This window comes from Arachis duranensis, chromosome 9 (genome assembly GCF_000817695.3).
Source record: "Arachis duranensis cultivar V14167 chromosome 9, aradu.V14167.gnm2.J7QH, whole genome shotgun sequence".
Lineage (NCBI taxonomy): Eukaryota > Viridiplantae > Streptophyta > Magnoliopsida > Fabales > Fabaceae > Arachis > Arachis duranensis.
Window position 1 is genome coordinate 80,754,026 of NC_029780.3, and position 18,420 is coordinate 80,772,445.

Genomic DNA, 18,420 nt, shown 5'->3' on the forward strand with positions numbered 1-18,420 from the left:
GCTAGGGTTCCGTTTGTGAGAGAGAGAGACAGAAAAGAGGGGGCGGGGGTGTTTATGATTAGTGTTGATATTTTTTATAACTATGATTTAAACACAACTTTTACGGTAGCGGCTTTCTGATTAGTCATGATTTTTTTATTTTTCCTTGTCATGCACGTATTAGTATAGTTGGTGTAGGCCCCAAAATCCATCATCAAGCAGTGGTAGCTCATAGTAAAGTGGTGGCAAAGCTAGTAGCCCGTCTCGCTCTATCAAGGCCGTTGGGTTCAAAAGTCATAATACTAGTCTATTATTATTTTATGAAATAAAATTAATAATTAAAAAAATATGTTAATTAATAATTTTTGTAGTACTAATCACTATATTATTTTATAAAAAAAAACTAAAATAAAATAATCTTTCATCTAATGGGCCTGCTCTGCTCTGCCAAAATCTGTGAGTGGCGGTGCAAGTTTGACAGATTTTTTATTTGGCAGATTTTATATCCTAATCTGATCTGCCTTTTTGGTGGGTTGGCTCGTCGAGTTCGACTCGTTTTGTCGCCATTCTTTGCTTCTTATCTTTTTTCAATTTAGACAACTTACACCTTAATGATTAAAAAATGATAATTCGCTCTCCTATTCTTCTTTTTTGTTGTACACATAAGCCTTTCTATCAAAATCTCTGAAAAAAAAGCGCAAAATGCTTACATGTGACGTTAACTTGTATGACCTAGTATTCACCTGTTCTATATGGATGATAACATTGAATTGAGACTGTTTATCTACCATCATCAAAATGATATTGCAGAGATTTCACTCAAGTTATTATCATTCATGTAAGACTGATGAAGGTTAGATTATACAAATTATGTCACACATAAATATTTTTTGTCATCCTTTGCGTCACAGAAGAGTTTATGCATCTAATAAAAAAAGATAAAACCAAAAAAAATTTTTACTCTACACAATGTTATAAAAGTTAACAAACAAAAAAATAATTCATCAACTCATTTTCCCTTTAGACTAGCTACTAGCCCCTTTCACCTAGGAAATAAAAAAAATTATTATTACAAAAATAAATTTAGTTTAAATCATATTAAATTAAGAAACAAAATAAAAGAAACGTGTACAATAAAAATTCACATCTATAAATTATGGGTTAGAAAGTGAATATTAAAAATTATGAATAAATCAAAGAGATGTGATGAGTAAGAAGGACACTGAGGAGAAGGAATACTAAGAGAGTTGAGATTCCAAAAGTGAGAATCACAGTTTGATTTTGAAGGAGAATAGAGATGAAAACTAAAGCTTGCAAATTGATAGACATGCATGGATTCGATCATGGTGGCTACATTTTGCATAAAACACACAAACCTCAGCTATACCTTTCACAGTACCAGGAAGATACATACATAGATAGCCACAACCCAGGAGCAGTAGCGACAGAGAGGCGCAACGGCGGGATGCGAGCCTGCGAGGATGTGTGTGAGATTGCAATGGAGCCGCGGAGGGGAGAGGTGCGACGATGCTGGGCGTTATGGGTCAGTGTGTGTGACGGAAAGAGTCAGAGGCAGTGACCTCATGGATGTAAGGGGTGGAGGCTGATGTAATCATGTGAATTGTGTAATGGATATGAGTAGGGATTATTTTTGCGTCATTCGGGTTACGGGATTGGATAATTTTTTAATTTTGTTTAGGCCTAAAAAAACCGGGGTAGTCGTTGTAAAATGCGGTCAAAACTATAGTTAAATAAGTAATTAAATAAAGGTTTAATTACTCTATTGGTTCTTATAGTTTTGTCAAATTTTCAATTAGGTCCTTATACTTTTTCCTTTTAATTGGATCCCTATACGTTAATTTTTTTTTCAATTTAGTCCTTGCTTTGACAAAATCGTTTGAGATAACGAAATATTCTGTTCAAAAATAGAATATTCTCCTGATTAGATTAGAATTACTAATTAAATCCACCCCATCTTTTTGAAATACCAAAACTAACCCTTAGCATTTTGTCCTAAAAATGAAGAACCCTAGCGTTCCCTCGCCGTGGATCGCCGCGCCGCACATCACGTCGCTGCACCATGCCTCGCCTGACCGCACCTCACGTTGCTACTCTGCTCTTCGGGTGTTGATGCTGATGGTAGAATCTTCAAGAAACGCCCTATTCTAATCTCAGGTTCAGTGGGGAGCTGTGGAGCTTATTTGGCTGATGGGTCAAATAACAGGTGAGATCTTCAAAGGACTAATATCAAGTATTTAAGAATTAGCTGTGATTGCTCTTTACTTGTGGTGTTTGTTATATTTTCTTATCTTTTGTGTAGCCAGTTAATTGATCAACATAGTTAATGATATTCTAGATATAATGATATTCCAACCTTTCTTTTTCATCTTGGTGTCCCATTTTAATCTCTTGATTTTTGAGGAAGAATTGATTGACTGAGATTAGGAATAAGGAGAAGCTGAATGTTTTAGGAGTGTTCTATTCGTATTGTGTTATTTTTTTTTCCAATTTTTTAGTTGTTTTTAGTTCCTGTCTCTCAAGCTGTGAATTCTTAAGTTGTGTGAATTTGTAGTTCAATTTTAGTTTTGCTTAATTGTTTGCAACTTCTGTTTGTTTCTCAAATTATATTCTAAATTTTGTTAATGGCTATGATTCATGGATTCTTCAAAATTAAGGATGTATTGTATTGCACTCGTATCTTTCAAAGAGTATTTGAGCCAAGAGAATTGGAGTTCTTGATCCTTATATCAGGCAAGGCATATACAAGGAATGAAGTTCTGGATATGGTAATATATGTTTTCCTTGTTTAGTACTACTATCTTAACATATATGCATGCATTTATAGAGAAAGTAAACTGATATTTATTTGTTTATTTTTGTCTGATAAACCCTTTTAGGAGAAGTTGATGCTGAACACATTGCACTTTAACATGCCTGTTCCAACAGCATATGTTTTCATTAGAAGGTTCCTAAAGGTAGCACAAGCAAACAAAAAGGTAGCAACATGCTTGATAAAATTCATAGTTAAAAACTCTCATTTCTCTTATTATGATGATGATCATTGATATGGTTAAAATTACCAACTTGTTAATTGATACTTACTTACTCTCACCATGGACAGCTTGAGCTACTAGCTTTCTTCTTGGTAGAGCTATCTCTAGTGGAGTATGAGATGCTTAAGTTCTCGCCATCTTTGCTAACTGCAGCTGTAGTCTATACAGCTCAATGCACCATCTTCGGCTTCAGACAGTAGAGCAAGACATGTGAATGGCATACCAATTACACAGAAGAGCAACTATTGTAAACACATATTCATTCATTCAATTCAAGTACTGAATTGAACTTAGTGCATCATGTACTAATGTAATTTCCTTCTGACGCGCAGAGAGTGCTCGAGTTTAATGGTTGGTTTCCACCAGAAGGCTGGGTCAGGAAAACTTATAGGGGTACATCAGAAGTACTGGCCTTCAAAGCACAACTACACTGCAAAATGTGAAGCAACAAGTTTTCTTCTTGATAACTCATTGTTGTAGCAGCCATATGTATAGCTAGCTATTAACAAAACAGCCACAACTACAAACTTGACTTTTACGTGGGTTGCATATTTCGGGAATCATAGATTTTATTTTTAGGATTATCCCCCTCTGATGATGCTTTTTCTTACTTCTAAATTTACTTTCATTTAGTCCCTTTACTTTTGCATTATGTTCCTATGGTGGGAACATAACTTTGTCCAAATCTGTATTTCTTCTTGTTCCATTCAACAAAATAATAGAAATGATTGGTATAGAAATAATTTTATTCATTATGAGAAGTATTTCATTATTGCTCTTTGCCCAACATGTATAATGTAGTGTTTTTTTTTAACAAAATGTGCGTATGGTTTAATCCATGATTACTCTTTAGTTGACAATTCAAACAATCATCTTGAAGATAATCCATGAGCATTGATCGAAAACTTGTGTCGAATTCAAGATGCAGTAACTAAACTGAGCAATTGAACCATAAGAATTTGGGCCAATTATTTTAAGAATGCTCATCAGCTCGTGTATCATTTGAACCATAATATATTACTAGAGAAAAATGTTTTAAGAAAATCATATTTGTACCTAGATTAATTAAGGGTACACAAGCAAAAGAATGGTAGTGACAAAATAAAAATGATTATAGGAATATCTTTTATGTTGTAGAATTATTGAATAGGAATTATAGAAATATCTTTCATTGAGTATTTATAGTTTTATCGAATTTTTAATTAGGTCCCTGTATTTTTTTCTTTTCAATTGGGTCCCTAAGGGTATACAAGTAATTTCACAATTTACTAATATTTTTTGATGTTTAACGTTAACCAGGACTAAATTGAAAAAAAAAATATATAGGGATCCAATTGAAAACAAAAAAAAGTATAGGGACCTAATTGAAAATTCGGTGAAACTATAGAGACCTGTAGAGTAATTAAACCTTAATTAAATATGAGTAATAAGGGTTGAAAAATTTAACAATCATAATTTGAAGACTTAATGATGATATTTGGATTCAGAAGATTTTTTCAAGTCGAAAAACATGATTTTTTGTGTAAAAAATGCAGTAAAAATTTGACCGGCAGTACTAGCTTGGATCTGTTCGGTATTATGACTGAGAAAATTAATTATGAATAAAGAAGGTTAAATAGTTAAAATTCATAATTGAGAAGATAAAAATATTTAAAACATAAATTAAAACGCTAATTTTAAAGGTTTTTACCAAAAGTTGGACCCAAACCCAACATATATATACTCTTACTAATGACCATTTCAGCATCAACACCCATTCATTATCACATTCATGCTGAAATTGAAGGGAGGGGGAACAAGTGAGTAAAACCCTAACTCCTAAACACTCAAACCACCATAACTTTCTCTCTGGAGCTCCGATTGTCGCACCGTTTGTAGCCACACGAAACCCATCTCATCCTCTATAATTTTATCTAAAAATATTAGTAAGAATTTCAAATTCTCTTATTTCATTTTTGCAGTATGTGTTAAATTCGAGTATGAGCTTTGGGTATTGAGAAATATTGTGATTTTGGTTATTTAAAGATGCTCTAATATGAGCTATTGGTGAATTTCATCAAAAAGTTTTATGGGTTAAGATAAGAGATCACCAAATCCTTGTGATTTATGGAGTTTTATGAATCCTAGGTTGATGTATGTATGAAATTGTGTATTTTAGAGTGTTGGATGATTTTGGTATACCTTGGGGACTTGAAATTAGCGTGTGCAGCTTTTGGGTGAGTCTTGGAGTGGAATTCACAAGTGAAAGGCTTGATTTTGGCTTCTAAAAAGGTAATGTTTAAGTTTCATTTAAATTTCATATAATGATGTATGAAATCCTAGGTTAGATACCCCTAGGATTAAGTTTGAATTGTGTATTTGGTTAAAATTCATATGTGTAGTTGATGTGTTGTTACATTTGATGATTTGGATGAGAATTGTGTATTTATGTATTTTATGTATTGTGAAAATTGATGATTTGGATGGTGATTATATATTTATGAGTTATGTATTGGATTGATGGATATGGGACCAGAGGCCGTGAATTTAGGCCGAAGGCCAAAAATATGAGAATGGTAAGTTGGTGAATGTATTGTGTGATGATGTATGAGTTTGAATGGAATTTGGATATTGAGTGTGTGGATATTTTGAATGATTAATAGAATAGCGGAAATTTAGGATTTTGAGGTGTGAAATTGATGAAATTGAGTAGAAATGTGTAAATGAAATAGGTTTGAGTTTGATGGATTGTGAATGTGTGAATTGGAGTGGTTTGGGGTCCTTTTGTTGATGATAAAACTGCTTTTGGCTTGTAAACTTTTGAAAAAAATGGTAAATTAATTTTTGGCCAACTTTGACGAGCCGTAACTCGGTCTTCGGAGTTAAAAATTTTACAAGACTAGATTTTTATAAAAATTTATTTATCGACCTTTCCAACGGTTCAAGAATAGTTGAAAAATGAATTTTGTGGAAAAAGATATGAAGGTTTGAAATTTGGGCTAAGAATTGGTTTTCTGGAGCATATAAGCTTTTTCAAAGCTTGATATGACATGCGTACGCAGAACACATCGTGTGTACGCAGGAGTTGGTCATTGCCAACACCCATGTGTACGCGAACATGGGCTGTGTACGCAACTTTGTTACAAATATGCTCATGCGTACAAGTCATGCGTACGCAAGTGAGCCCCACTGCCCAAACCTTTCGCGTACATGAAGGTGGTCTGCATACGCAAGTTTTGAAAATTTACACTCATGCGTATGCAAATATGTGCATGCGTACGCGACCACCCCTGTTTTTTTGAAAAGTGAACTTTTAAGTTCTCAACCATTCCTCGAGCCTTCTAAACTTTTATAAATCCCGATAACAGTCTAGAGCTAGTGTAATTAAGGATAGAGGAGTTAGAAATGAGAATTAAAAAGATGAGTTAATGAATTAAAAAGAGAGGAATAAAATATGAAGTGATGTATGATGAGGATGAATGTGATAATTGATTGTAATGATTGATGAGCGGATAATTTATACGCTTTTTGGCATTATTTTTAGGTAGTTTCAAGTATGTTTTAATTACTTTTTAGTATATTTTTATTAGTTTTTATGCAAAATTCACATTTCTAGACTTTACTATGAGTTTTTGTGTTTTTCTGTGATTTCAGGTATTTTCTGGCTGAAATTAAGGGACATGAGCAAAAATCTGATTCAGAGGTTGAGAAAGGACTGCAGATGCTGTTGGATTCTGACCTCCCTGCACTCGAAGTGGATTTTTCTAGAGCTACAGAAACCCAATTAGCACGCTCTCAATTGATTGGAAAGTAGACATCTTGAACTTTCCAGTAATGTATAATAGTTCATACTTTACCCGAGATTTGATGGCCCAAACTGGCGTCCAAACGCCCACCAGAGACCTTTTTCTGGCGTAAAACACCAGAATGGGCACCAAAGCTGGAGTTAAATGCCCAAACTAGCATCCAAGCTGGCATTTAACTCCAAGGATGGCCTATGCACGTGAAAGCTTCAAAGCTCAACCCAAACACACACCAAGTGGGTCCCGGAAGTGGATTTCTGCACCATCTACTCATTTTCTGTAAACCTAGTTTACTAGTTTAGTATAAATAGTACTTTTTACTATTGTATTCATATCTTTGGACCACTTTTCGATCCTTTGATTAGGTCTTTGACCTTTTGGGGGTTCTTCGAACCCTTTTTGGAGGCTGGCCATTCGGCCATGCCTAGACCTTGTTCTTATGTACTTTCTAACGGTGGAGTTTCTACACCTCATATATTAAGGTGAGGAGCTCTGCTGTTCCTCGAGTATCAATGCAAGTACTATTGTTTTTCCTTCAATTCACGCCTACTTCTCCTCCAAGATATACTCTTGTACTTAATTAAGTTAAGTCAGAATGAAGGGGTGACCTGTGGCAATCACCCAATCTTCGTTACTCGCTTAGCCAAGATCCGCGTGCCTAACAACCACAAAGCGGTCTACATAATGTTCAACGTAGTCATTGGACGACAGCTAGTGTATACTCTCTTTGGTCTCTAACCCACGGATCTGAATTACCTCTCCTGACAACAGAGCATTCGAATCCGTGACGTTAGACCTTCGTGGTATAAGCTAGAATCAATTGGCAGCATTCTTGAGATCCGGAAAGTCTAAACCTTGTCTGTGGTATTCCGAGTAGGATCTGTGATGGGATGACTGTGACGAGCTTCAAACTCGTGACTATTGGGCGCAGTGACAGTGTGCAAAAGAATAAATGTATTCTATTCCGACACGATCGAGAACCAACAGCTGATTAGCCATGCGGGAAACCGTAGAGGACATATTTTCACTGAGAGGACGGATGGTAGCCATTGAAAACAGTGATCCACCAACATACAACTTGCCATGGAAGGGAGTACGCATGATTGGATGAGGACAGTAGGAAAGCAGAGGTTCAGAGGCAACAAAGCATCTCTAAACGCTTATCTGAAATTCCCACCAAGGGACTACATAAGTAACTTTATTTTATCTTCCGCTTTATTTATCTTTTAACTATTAAAAACTCATAACCATTTGAATCTGCCTAACTGAGATTTACAAGATGACCATAGCTTGTTTCAAGCCGTCAATCTCCGTGGGATCGACCCTTACTCACGTAAGGTATTACTTGGACGACCCAGTGCACTTACCGGTAAGCTATGTGGAGTTGTGAAAAGTGTGATTTACGATTTTGCATACCAAGTTTTTGGCGCCGTTGCCGGGGATTCTTCGAGTTTGGACAACTGACGGTTCATCTTGTTGCTTAGATTAGGTAATTTTCTTCTTGTTTCAACCTTTATTTTATTCTCAAAAAGTTTTTAAAAATCTTTCAAAAATTTTTTCTTCTTTTTCGTTTTTCCAAAAATTTTTTTGAAATTTTTTTTAATAAAATCATAAAATCAAAAATTTTTTGTATTTCTTGTTTGAGTCTAGAGTCAAATTTTAAGTTTGATGTCAATTGCATGTTTTTATTTTTCTAGCATTTTTCGAAAACTCATGTATATGTTCTTCTTGATCTTCAAGTTGTTCTTGATGATTGTCTTTGTTTGATCTTGTGATTTTCTTGTTTTGTGTCTTTTCTTGTTTTTCATAAGCATTTTTAATTTTTGAGTGTCTAAGCATTAAAAATTTCTAAGTTTGGTGTCTTGCATGTGTCTCTTTTCTTAAAATTTTTTCAAAAATATGTTCTTGATATTCATCTTGATCTTCAAAGTGTTCTTGGTGTTCATCTTGACATTCAAAGTGTTCTTGCATGCATTATTGGTTTTGATCTTAAATTTTCATGTCTTGAGTCATTTTGTTGTTTTTCTCTTTCTTCTTTAAAATTCAAAAATAAAAAATATATCTTTTCCTTATTTCACTCATAAATTTCGAAATTTTGGGTTGACTTAGTCAAAAATTTTTAAAATTTAGTTGTTTCTTGTTAGTCAAGTAAAAATTTCAATTTAAAAGTTATATCTTTTCAAACCTTTTTCAAATATCAAATCTTTTTTATTTTTTTCTTAATATTTTCGAAAAAAATTTTAAAATTGATTTTCAAAATCTTTTTCTTATTTTTATTTCATATTTTCGAAAACCTTGCTAACAATTAAGGATTTGATTCCAAAAAATTTCAAGTTTGTTACTTTCTTGTTAAGAAAGGTTTAATCTTTAAATTCTAGAATCATATCTTTTAGTTTCTTGTTGGTCAATTCATCAATTTTAATTTTAAAAATCAAATCTTTTTAATTTCCTTTTCAAGCAAATCTTTTTCAAATCATATCTTTTTCAAATTTTAAATTCAAAATCTTTCTAACTTCTTATCTTTTCAAAACTTACTATTTCTTATCTTTTTCAAAACCACCTAACTACTTTTTCACTTCTCATTTTCGAAAATCACCTTCCTCTTTTCAAAAATCTTTTTAATTAACTAATTGTTTTAAATTCTAATTTTATTTTATTCCTTTTCTTAATTTTCGAATACTAACCAATAATTAAAATAAAAACAAAAATATTTTTCTTTTCTTTTTATTAATTTTCGAATTTCTCTTCTCTCTCATCTCTTTTTATTTATTTATTTAATTACTAACACCTCTCTTCTTCTTAAAATTTGAACCATCTCTCCCTCTCTGTGTTCGAATTCTCTTTATTTTTTCTCTACCTCATTCTTCTCTTCTTCTCTTCTTCTACTCACATAAAGGAATCTCTATACTGTGACATAGAGGATTCTTCTTCTTTTTTGTTCTCTTTTTTTTCATATGAGCAAAAACAGGGATAAAAACATTCTTGTTGAAGCCGATCCTGAACCTGAAAAGACTCTGAAGAAGAAGCTAAGAGAAGCTAAAGCACAACACTCTAGAGAGGACCTTACAGAGAATTTTGAAAAAGAAGCAGACATGGCAACCGAACCCAATAACAATGCCAGAGATGCAAGGAAGATGCTTGGTGACTATACTGCACCAGCTTCCAACTTCTATGGAAGAAGCATCTCAATTCCTGCCATTGGAGCAAACAACTTTGAGCTTAAGCCTCAATTAGTTTCTCTAATGCAACAGAAGTACAAGTTTCATGGACTTCCATCAGAAGATCCTCATCAGTTCTTAGCTGAATTCTTGCAGATCTGTGATACTGTTAAGACCAATGGGGTTGATCTCGAGGTCTACAAACTTATTCTTTTCCCCTTTGCTGTAAGAGACAGAGCTAGAACATAGTTGGACTTATAACCTAGAGAAAGTCTGAACTCTTGGGACAAGTTGGTCAATGCTTTCTTGACCAAATTCTTTCCACCTCAAAAGATGAGCAAGCTTAGAGTGGAAGTCCAAACCTTCAAACAAAAGGAAGGTGAATCCCTCTATGAAGCTTGGGAAAGATATAAGCAATTAAGCAAAAGGTGTCCTTCTGACATGCTTCCAGAATGGAGCATCATATGCATATTCTATGATGGTCAGTCTGAATTGTCCAAGAAGTCATTGGACCATTCTGCTGGTGGATCTCTTCATCGGAAAACCCCTGCAGAAGTCCAGGAACTCATTGAGATGGTTGCAAATAACCAGTTCATGTACACTTCTGAAAGAAATCCTGTGAATAATGGGATGACTCAGAAGAAAAGAGTTCTTGAGATTGATACTCCAAATGCCATATTGGCTCAGAACAAAATATTGACTCAACAAGTCAATATGATTTCTCAAAACTGCATCCGACAGTGCTAAAGAATCCTCCCCTGAAGGAGAAGCTTATGACCTTGAGAATCCTGCAATGGAAGATGTGAATTACATGGGAGAATCCTACGGAAACACCTATAATCCTTCATGAAGGAATCATCCAAATTTCTCTTGGAAGGATCAACAAAAGCCTCAACAAGACTTCAACAACAATAATGGTAGGAGAAATAAGTTTGGCAATAGTAAACCTTTTCCATCATCTTCTCAGCAACAGACAGAGAATTTTGAGCAGAGCCTCTCTGGCCTAGTAAACATAGTCTCTGATCTATCTAAGGCCACTCTCAGTTTCATGATTGAAATAAGGTCCTCCATTAGAAATTTGGAGGCACAAGTGGGTCAAATGAGTAAAAGAGTTATTAAAACTCCTCCTAGTACTCTCCCAAGCAATACAAAAGAGAATTATAAAAGAGAGTGCAAGGCCATAACTATAACCAAAATGGCCGAACCTGGAGAGAGTGAAAATGCAGTGATTCCCAGTGAGAAAGACCTCAGGGGACATCCACTGACCAATAAGGAGTTCCCTATTGAGGAACCAAAGGAATCTAAGGCTCATATAGAGACCATAAAGATTCCACTGAACTTACTATTGTCATTCATAAGCTCTGATGAATATTCTTCCTCTGAAGAGGACGAAGACACTGTTGAAGAGCAAGTTGCCCAGTATCTAGGAGCAATCATGAAGCTGAATGCCAAGTTATTTGGTAATGAGACTTAGGAGGATGAACCTCCATTGCTCATCAATGAACTAAAAACATGGATTCAGCAGACATTGAATCAAAAGAAATCGGATTTCGGAAAGTTCTTAATACCTTGCACCATAGGCACCATGACCTTTGAAAAGGCTCTGTGTGACCTTGGGTCAGGTATCAACCTCATGCCACTCTCTGTAATGGAGAAACTAGGGATTTTTGAGGTACAAGCTGCAAGAATCTTACTAGAGATGGTAGACAAATCAATGAAATAGGCTTATGGCCTTGTAGAGGATGTCTTAGTGAGGGTTGAAGGCCTTTACGTCCCTGCTGACTTCATAATCCTAGACACTGGGAAGGATGAGGATGAATCCATCATTCTTGGAAGACCCTTCCTAGCCACAGAAAGGGCTGTGATTGATGTGGACAAAGGAGAGTTAGTCCTTCAATTGAATGAGGACTACCTTGTGTTTAAGACTCACTACAAGAATATGGCTGATTAGCTACCGCAAAAAGAGTCGTAAAATAATCGCTAATCTGACGCAAAATATAATTTGTGACGAATTAGCTACCGCCTAGCAACTAATGCTTTTCTCGCTAATTACAAGTTGCAGATTAGTGAGGCAAACACAATAGTCGCTAATTCATCGGAAACTTTTTTAGCTACTGAATAGATAGTCACAAATCCGTCATTAAAGTAAAAGCTAATTCCATATAAGAAAATCAAGAAATAGACTAACGTAGTCGCTAATTAGCGACAAACTCTACTACAGCAGAATCATCGCTAATTCGAAGCTAACTTCGTAAACAAAATAGAATGCCTAGTTGACGCTAATTAGCAAGGAATTTTCTGAACCTAATTTGTCACAAATTATCCACTAATGTGATCTCAAATCTGTCACATTTTGTAGCAAATCTATAGCTAATCTTTGAAAATCCTTAATCAAATTTGTAGGAATTTTGTCGCTAAACCAAAACTATTCTCAATGAGAAAATAGAATTATGAAGTACTCGCTAATTTGCTAGAAAATACTATGTATTTAAGTAGTTGAACAACTATCGCAAATGTCATCACAAATTCTTTTTAACCTAGTAACAAAAAAGATTAGATTTTGTCACGCTTTTAAAGCGTGCCACAAATGCAAAAAATGTAGCGATATCTTTTTACCACGCTTTTAGAAACGTGCCATTGAGTTGGTTTTGGCTACGCTTCAAACGCTTGGCAATAAGAGACATACATCCACGCTTTTGAAGGAAGAAAATAAGAAAGTATAAAAAAATTATTTTTTTATTGATTTACATAATTATTTACATGCGATAATTATAATTAAAAAATTACAATTCTATAACAAAACTGATAATTTAATTTACACACTGTAAATGTAATGCCAACAAGGCATAACAACCTCTTTGTTTCAAGCTGAAATATAAAAAAAATGCTTGACATATTTTTGGCAAATTTAATGAGAAACCATCAATTGAGTATTGATTACCTCATCAGTTATGCAAATTACGAAAAAAGTAACACAAATCAATAGAAAAATGGGAAATTTTTTATCCATACATGAGTTCATATAACTATGAGCCAAACTAACCCTTGATGCAAAATTCTACAAACGAATTCATAGAATAAGATCACCAAAGAAGTAGCAAGAAATTCAACAAAAAAGAAAAGAAAAGAAATTCATAATCATAAAGAATCTAACAACAGTCAAAATCAAAGGCACTGCACTACACTACACATCATCATGTGATTCTTGTTTGCATGCAAAAAGAAATTAATCAAGATAGAGCGAAAACTACTCTCCCATGCATAACATCTAAGCCATGTCAGAAAATGTCTGCTGATGATAAACGTCTGCTCTCACAAAATGCAACATTAAATTCGTGGAATCTTATAAAAATAATTCAAGTTTTTTAGTATGGTTAACAACCCAGACTATTAGCTCATGAATGAATTTCTTAAAAAATAGTGTTATATCCATTACCACCTCAGTACATTAATGCAAAGAGACTAGAGAATAAAAGATATGCAGAGAGGAACGGAAGCAGTATACTATAATAAGAGTGCATTTTAACTAATAGATTCAAAGCAGTGTAGGGGTAAAACAAACTAGAGAAACCAGGTGAACTCCTATACCTGTAATGGAAACATAAGGACTAGCATCAAAGCGCCCGAAAGGGAAGCAACACCTAGTTGTTGATACAGAAGAACCATGGCAATGGTAATGCAGAATGGAGCTGACCACAAAGTATGAAGTGACTAGCTATATTTGTTGTTTGGGTAAAAAAAATCCGGACGTTAATTGCAAAACAATAGTATTAAAACATCAAACATATTCAGAGAATGTTTGTGGCACAAGAATATAGAAAATGCATAAACCCTGGAATTAAGCTACAGTAGTACAGTGACTAAATTGATCACAAGCTAGCCTGTCTAATGACATCATTAAGACTAGGACAGAGGCCTTCACAGGTAACAATTACAGCCTTTACTTCTTTTGGTTTATAATATATCTTTTTTCGCGGCCCAGTTCGATGAACCCTAAAATGAGTTCAATATCTCTCAGCATATATGCTAATCTTATAAATAAGATGAATTACTAGAAGACTTAAAAAGATATTGAAACCAAAAAATATATGTAAGCAACTATTTGGTAAAAGAAATTTATCCAAATCTAGTGAAAGCAACAAAGTCCCAGTCATGATGAATAAAAATAGTAAAAGAAATTGGCAACATGACAGTATTTATTTAAGTATGAATATAGAGTGCAAAAAGCCAATTATTCTTTTTTGAAATTAAAAGACAAAAATCAGATATTTATTCCATAGTAGTAGCATGATTGCTTTCTTACCAAAATATTAATTAAAATACAAATTTAGACTAATAGAGAACATCAAAGAACATAATACCTCTTTCTTTTTACTTTTGGTCTGAGCTGGTTGATTAGTTTTAACAATTTCTTCTACAATTCAAAACATTACAAACTTAACTACAATAGCATCAACACATAATGAACAATAATGTCTTGACAATTATAAAACAATGAAGAAGTTTACCAGTGTGATGCTCATTAGAATTGGAGAAAAAAAATCACCAAAAGCAGAATTATACCCAGAAGATGCTCCTCAATTTACAGCAACTTGACTTAAAAAATGAGCAGCAGTTACTCCTTTTACAGTGTTTCCTTTTACAGCAACACTGGTGCAATAACACATGAATTTTCACAAACACATAGAGAGCAACAACAAGAAGAAGTAGGAATGATGAGTACCTTGAGTTATTTGGATCTTGACCTGAAATTAGCACAATCAGCAGCACCAAGCCACCTTTTTTGAAGTTAGTTCTTCAACCCTGCATTGATCAAGGAAAATAATTAAACTAAATTAAAAACAGACAATGGCTTCCTTAAATTATATTAGGCCATTTCAAAAGCCAATACACATTCAGAAATAAAACACATTCAAAATCTAAAACCTCCAAATTAACCGGGACAACACTGGCATCAATTCCGACAATACTCCAGTAATAGTGGCATCGGTAGTCCCAACAACAGTGACCATGGTTGCAGCAAAATAGAGAGTTCAAATTCAATGGAATAAAAAATGGAAACAAATTCAATGGAATTGGAAATAGAGATAGCTTACAATGAAATAACAAAGCAGTAACAATCAAGTTTTCGGGCAGCTCCAGTGGCGGTAGTGGCTCCACCAAAAATTTAATAAAACAAGGTAATGAAACGGTAGCAGCTTCGGGAAGGTATAGCTCGACGGCGGACTTCACCCATGACCAGAGGCACGACGGTGCAGCCTCCAGCAGTGGCGACAGAATGCGTGACAGTGGCGGTGACTTCGCACAGCACGACGGCGACGGGACTCCCTCTGGCGGCAGTTCCCGCGACAGCTTCTTTCGTCACTTCTCCTCTCTCGCAGCTTCGGTCTCTCGCAGCTTCGGTCTCTCGCTTCCACTGGCGCACTTGCTTTCTCTCCCTCTGCAAACAGCAACGACAACAGCTTGGAGTATGGCGGCATGGCGCAATGGCAGCGGCAAAACGGGCTTGATGAGGGCAGAACGACGATGGCAAAACTGACAGTGGCAAGGCGCGGCAGCGACGACATCTTCCTCTCTCACAGGCTTGTGCGTTGCTCTCTCACTCCCTCCGTGACGGCACAGCGGCAGCGAGGTGGTAGTGATGCCCACCGCATGGTCTCCATTTCTCTCCCTTTCCTCTTCTCCATATCTTCTTCCTTCTTCCTGGAAACCCCCCTTCTTTCTTTTCCCTTTCTTTTTTCCCCTTCTTCCCTGATTTTGTTTCCCCCCCTTTTCTTTCTTATTTTTCAAGTGTGTGTGCATCGGTGAGGATAAGAGGTACTAGGGTTAGGGTTTGAGCGAAATTAGGGTTTTTGATTTTCAATTAGAATTAAAAATTAGAGATTTTATAAAAGAATTTGGATATAATAGATATTTAGGTAAAATTAAAGGATAGAATAATATTTTTAAAATTAAATATAATCTATCAAAAATATTTTTGGAACACTATTTATTAATATATTATTGAGTTGAAATAATTTTTAATTTAAATTATAAAATGAACAGATTAATTATACTTTATAAAGTACAGTTTAAATCTGAAATATCAATTATCTAATTTAAATAATTTAACTTTATTATTTTTTCATTACCAAAACTTGGATTTGAATTATATAAAATAGTCAATTTCAATTATACCGAATATCTAATTATAGTAAAGATAATATAAAAAAATCTTAATTAATTTGAATTTCAATTAGGGATAAGTATTATTTTAGTTCCTAAAGTTTAGTGTCGGAATTGAAATCGTCCCTCACGTAATTTTTTATTTAAAATCGTCCTAAACATTTTATTTCATATTAAAATTGTCCTTTTTAATAAAATTTTTAATTTTATTACTAAATTACCCATAATATAATGAAAAATTATAAAATTTTAAAGAAAAGGGTATACGATGGGGGGAGGAAGGGAAAGGGGAAAAGGGAAAGGGGAAAGGAAGAGGGGGAAGGGAAAGGGGAAGAGGGGAAGAGGGGAGGGGAGACGGAATAGGCGGCAACATGGTGACCACTCACCATCACAGTCACGTCTTCTCCATCTTCGCAGGCTCCCTCTCTCTGTCTCTGTCTCTCTCTCTTCGGCGGTGACGCGACGATCTCCACCTCGCGGCGGGACGAGGTTGAGCGGCGGCTGGGCGCGACGCATTTCTCACCTCAACGGCGATGCCTGTAACAGCGGCGACTCCCCCCTTGGTCACTAGCTCACGTCCCTCTCTCCCTCTTCCCTGGGTGCGACATGATGGCGACGGTGACGCGTGTGACGACGATGACTCCTTTCCCCTTGGTCACTGGCTCGCCGTCACCCCTTCTTTCCCCTTTCTTTTCTACTTCTGCTTGAGCTTCTTCTGCTTCTGTGTCTTCTTCTGCTTCTTCTGCTTCTGTCTTTGCTTCTAATTCTAATTTTGATTTGTTATTTTCTGATTTCATTATTGTTGTATGTTGATTTTGTTGTTGAATTTGATGTTGTTTAATCTGATTTGATGTTCTTGAATCTGATTTGGTGTAGTTGGTGGTGGTAAAGATGCTGATGGTGGTGGTAAAGGTCCTTGTGGTTGTGGAGGGTATTTTTGTCCATAAAAAGGTAAAAGGACGATATTAATACAAAATAAAATGTTTAGGATGATTCTAAATAAAAAATTACGTGAGGAACGATTTCTATTTTGACCCTAAACTTTAGGGACAAAAACATTCCTTATCCCTTTCAATTATTATCAAAATTACTTATGACTCCTAATTACTTTTAAAATTCGACGTATCATAAAAATTTATTTAATTAGTTCTAGTAAAATAATTTTCTTAGAATAAATTGTTTAACAAATATATTAAATTTAATTTTCCAAAAACTCGGATTGTTACAGCAACATGAGACTCGGATTGTTACAACAATATGAAATAAGGACTAAATAAGGACTCACATTTTTTCTCACAAATTAGTAGCAACATGAAATAAGTGAAGAAAGTCTATCAGTTGTTAAGCAGTCGCTAATCCCTCACTAAATAAGCTTTTGATTAGTGACTCAATTGCGACCACTTACTTCTACATTTTCTCGGTTAGTTTTGGATTTGTTATAACTCTGCGACGGATTTCTAACGAGATTAGCGAGTAATTTGCTACAAAATAGGTAGGATATAGTTTTTGCTTTGCGATAAAATTGCAGTTGCCAAGTCGCTCGCTAAACTAAACTTGCGACAACTTAGCGACAAATATATTTCGCCCGCCAATCAGCGACTTGAAATCAGCAAACGAAGTATGTCAGTTGTTAAACGGTCGCAAATTTCTCGCTACTTAGGTCCTAGGTGCTCAATATCCGTATTTCCACATTAGCGACTAATTAGCAAGGAACACTTCCCAAGCTGAATGATTTATACATTGCGACGAGTTAGCGACGACTATTTTCTGTCGCTATCCTAATTTTGAATTTGACAATATTATGCGACAAATTAGCGAGAAACTGGTTGCTCGCTAAAAATAAAAACTTTGGTGACAATAAAAACTTTCAAGTCTTTGTGACGGATTCGCTAGTAACATTGTTTCTCACTAATTGTATATCAAACAATTGCGATGGAATAGTGACAATAATATTCCTCGCTAATTAATTTGTGACTAATTTGCTAGAATATTGTCACTCGCTAATTAATTTGTGACAAATTAGCGAGGAAATTTTCCTCACTCTTTTTTATAGCTACAAAAGTTAATTTGTGAGAAACAAACTTACTCGTGAAACTCTCGCTAATCAGTTGCTTCTCTTAAGTTCGGATATTTTGTGACCGCTCATTAATTTTGTCGTTAGTGCGTCACTAATTCCTCGCAAGTTAGTGACGGATTCGTGACAAAACATATTTCTCGCAAAAATTCGTCGCTAATTTGTCGAATTCTTGTAGTGACTCAAGGATCTTCTTCTGTAAACATGGA

The 18,420-nt window shown here is 35.0% G+C and overlaps 1 non-coding gene and 1 pseudogene across 1 annotated transcript; one reads left to right on the top strand and one right to left on the bottom strand.

Moving 5' to 3' along the window:
* The first annotated feature begins 1,306 nt into the window (after positions 1-1,306).
* On the top strand, positions 1,307-3,512 carry LOC107465999 (G2/mitotic-specific cyclin-1-like; annotated as a pseudogene).
* A 6,799-nt stretch (positions 3,513-10,311) lies between these two features.
* LOC127742318 (small nucleolar RNA R71) lies at positions 10,312-10,419 on the bottom strand. Its single transcript, XR_008003505.1, has one exon. It is a non-coding gene; the product is annotated as a small nucleolar RNA R71 (small nucleolar RNA).
* Between the last annotated feature and the right edge of the window lie 8,001 nt (positions 10,420-18,420).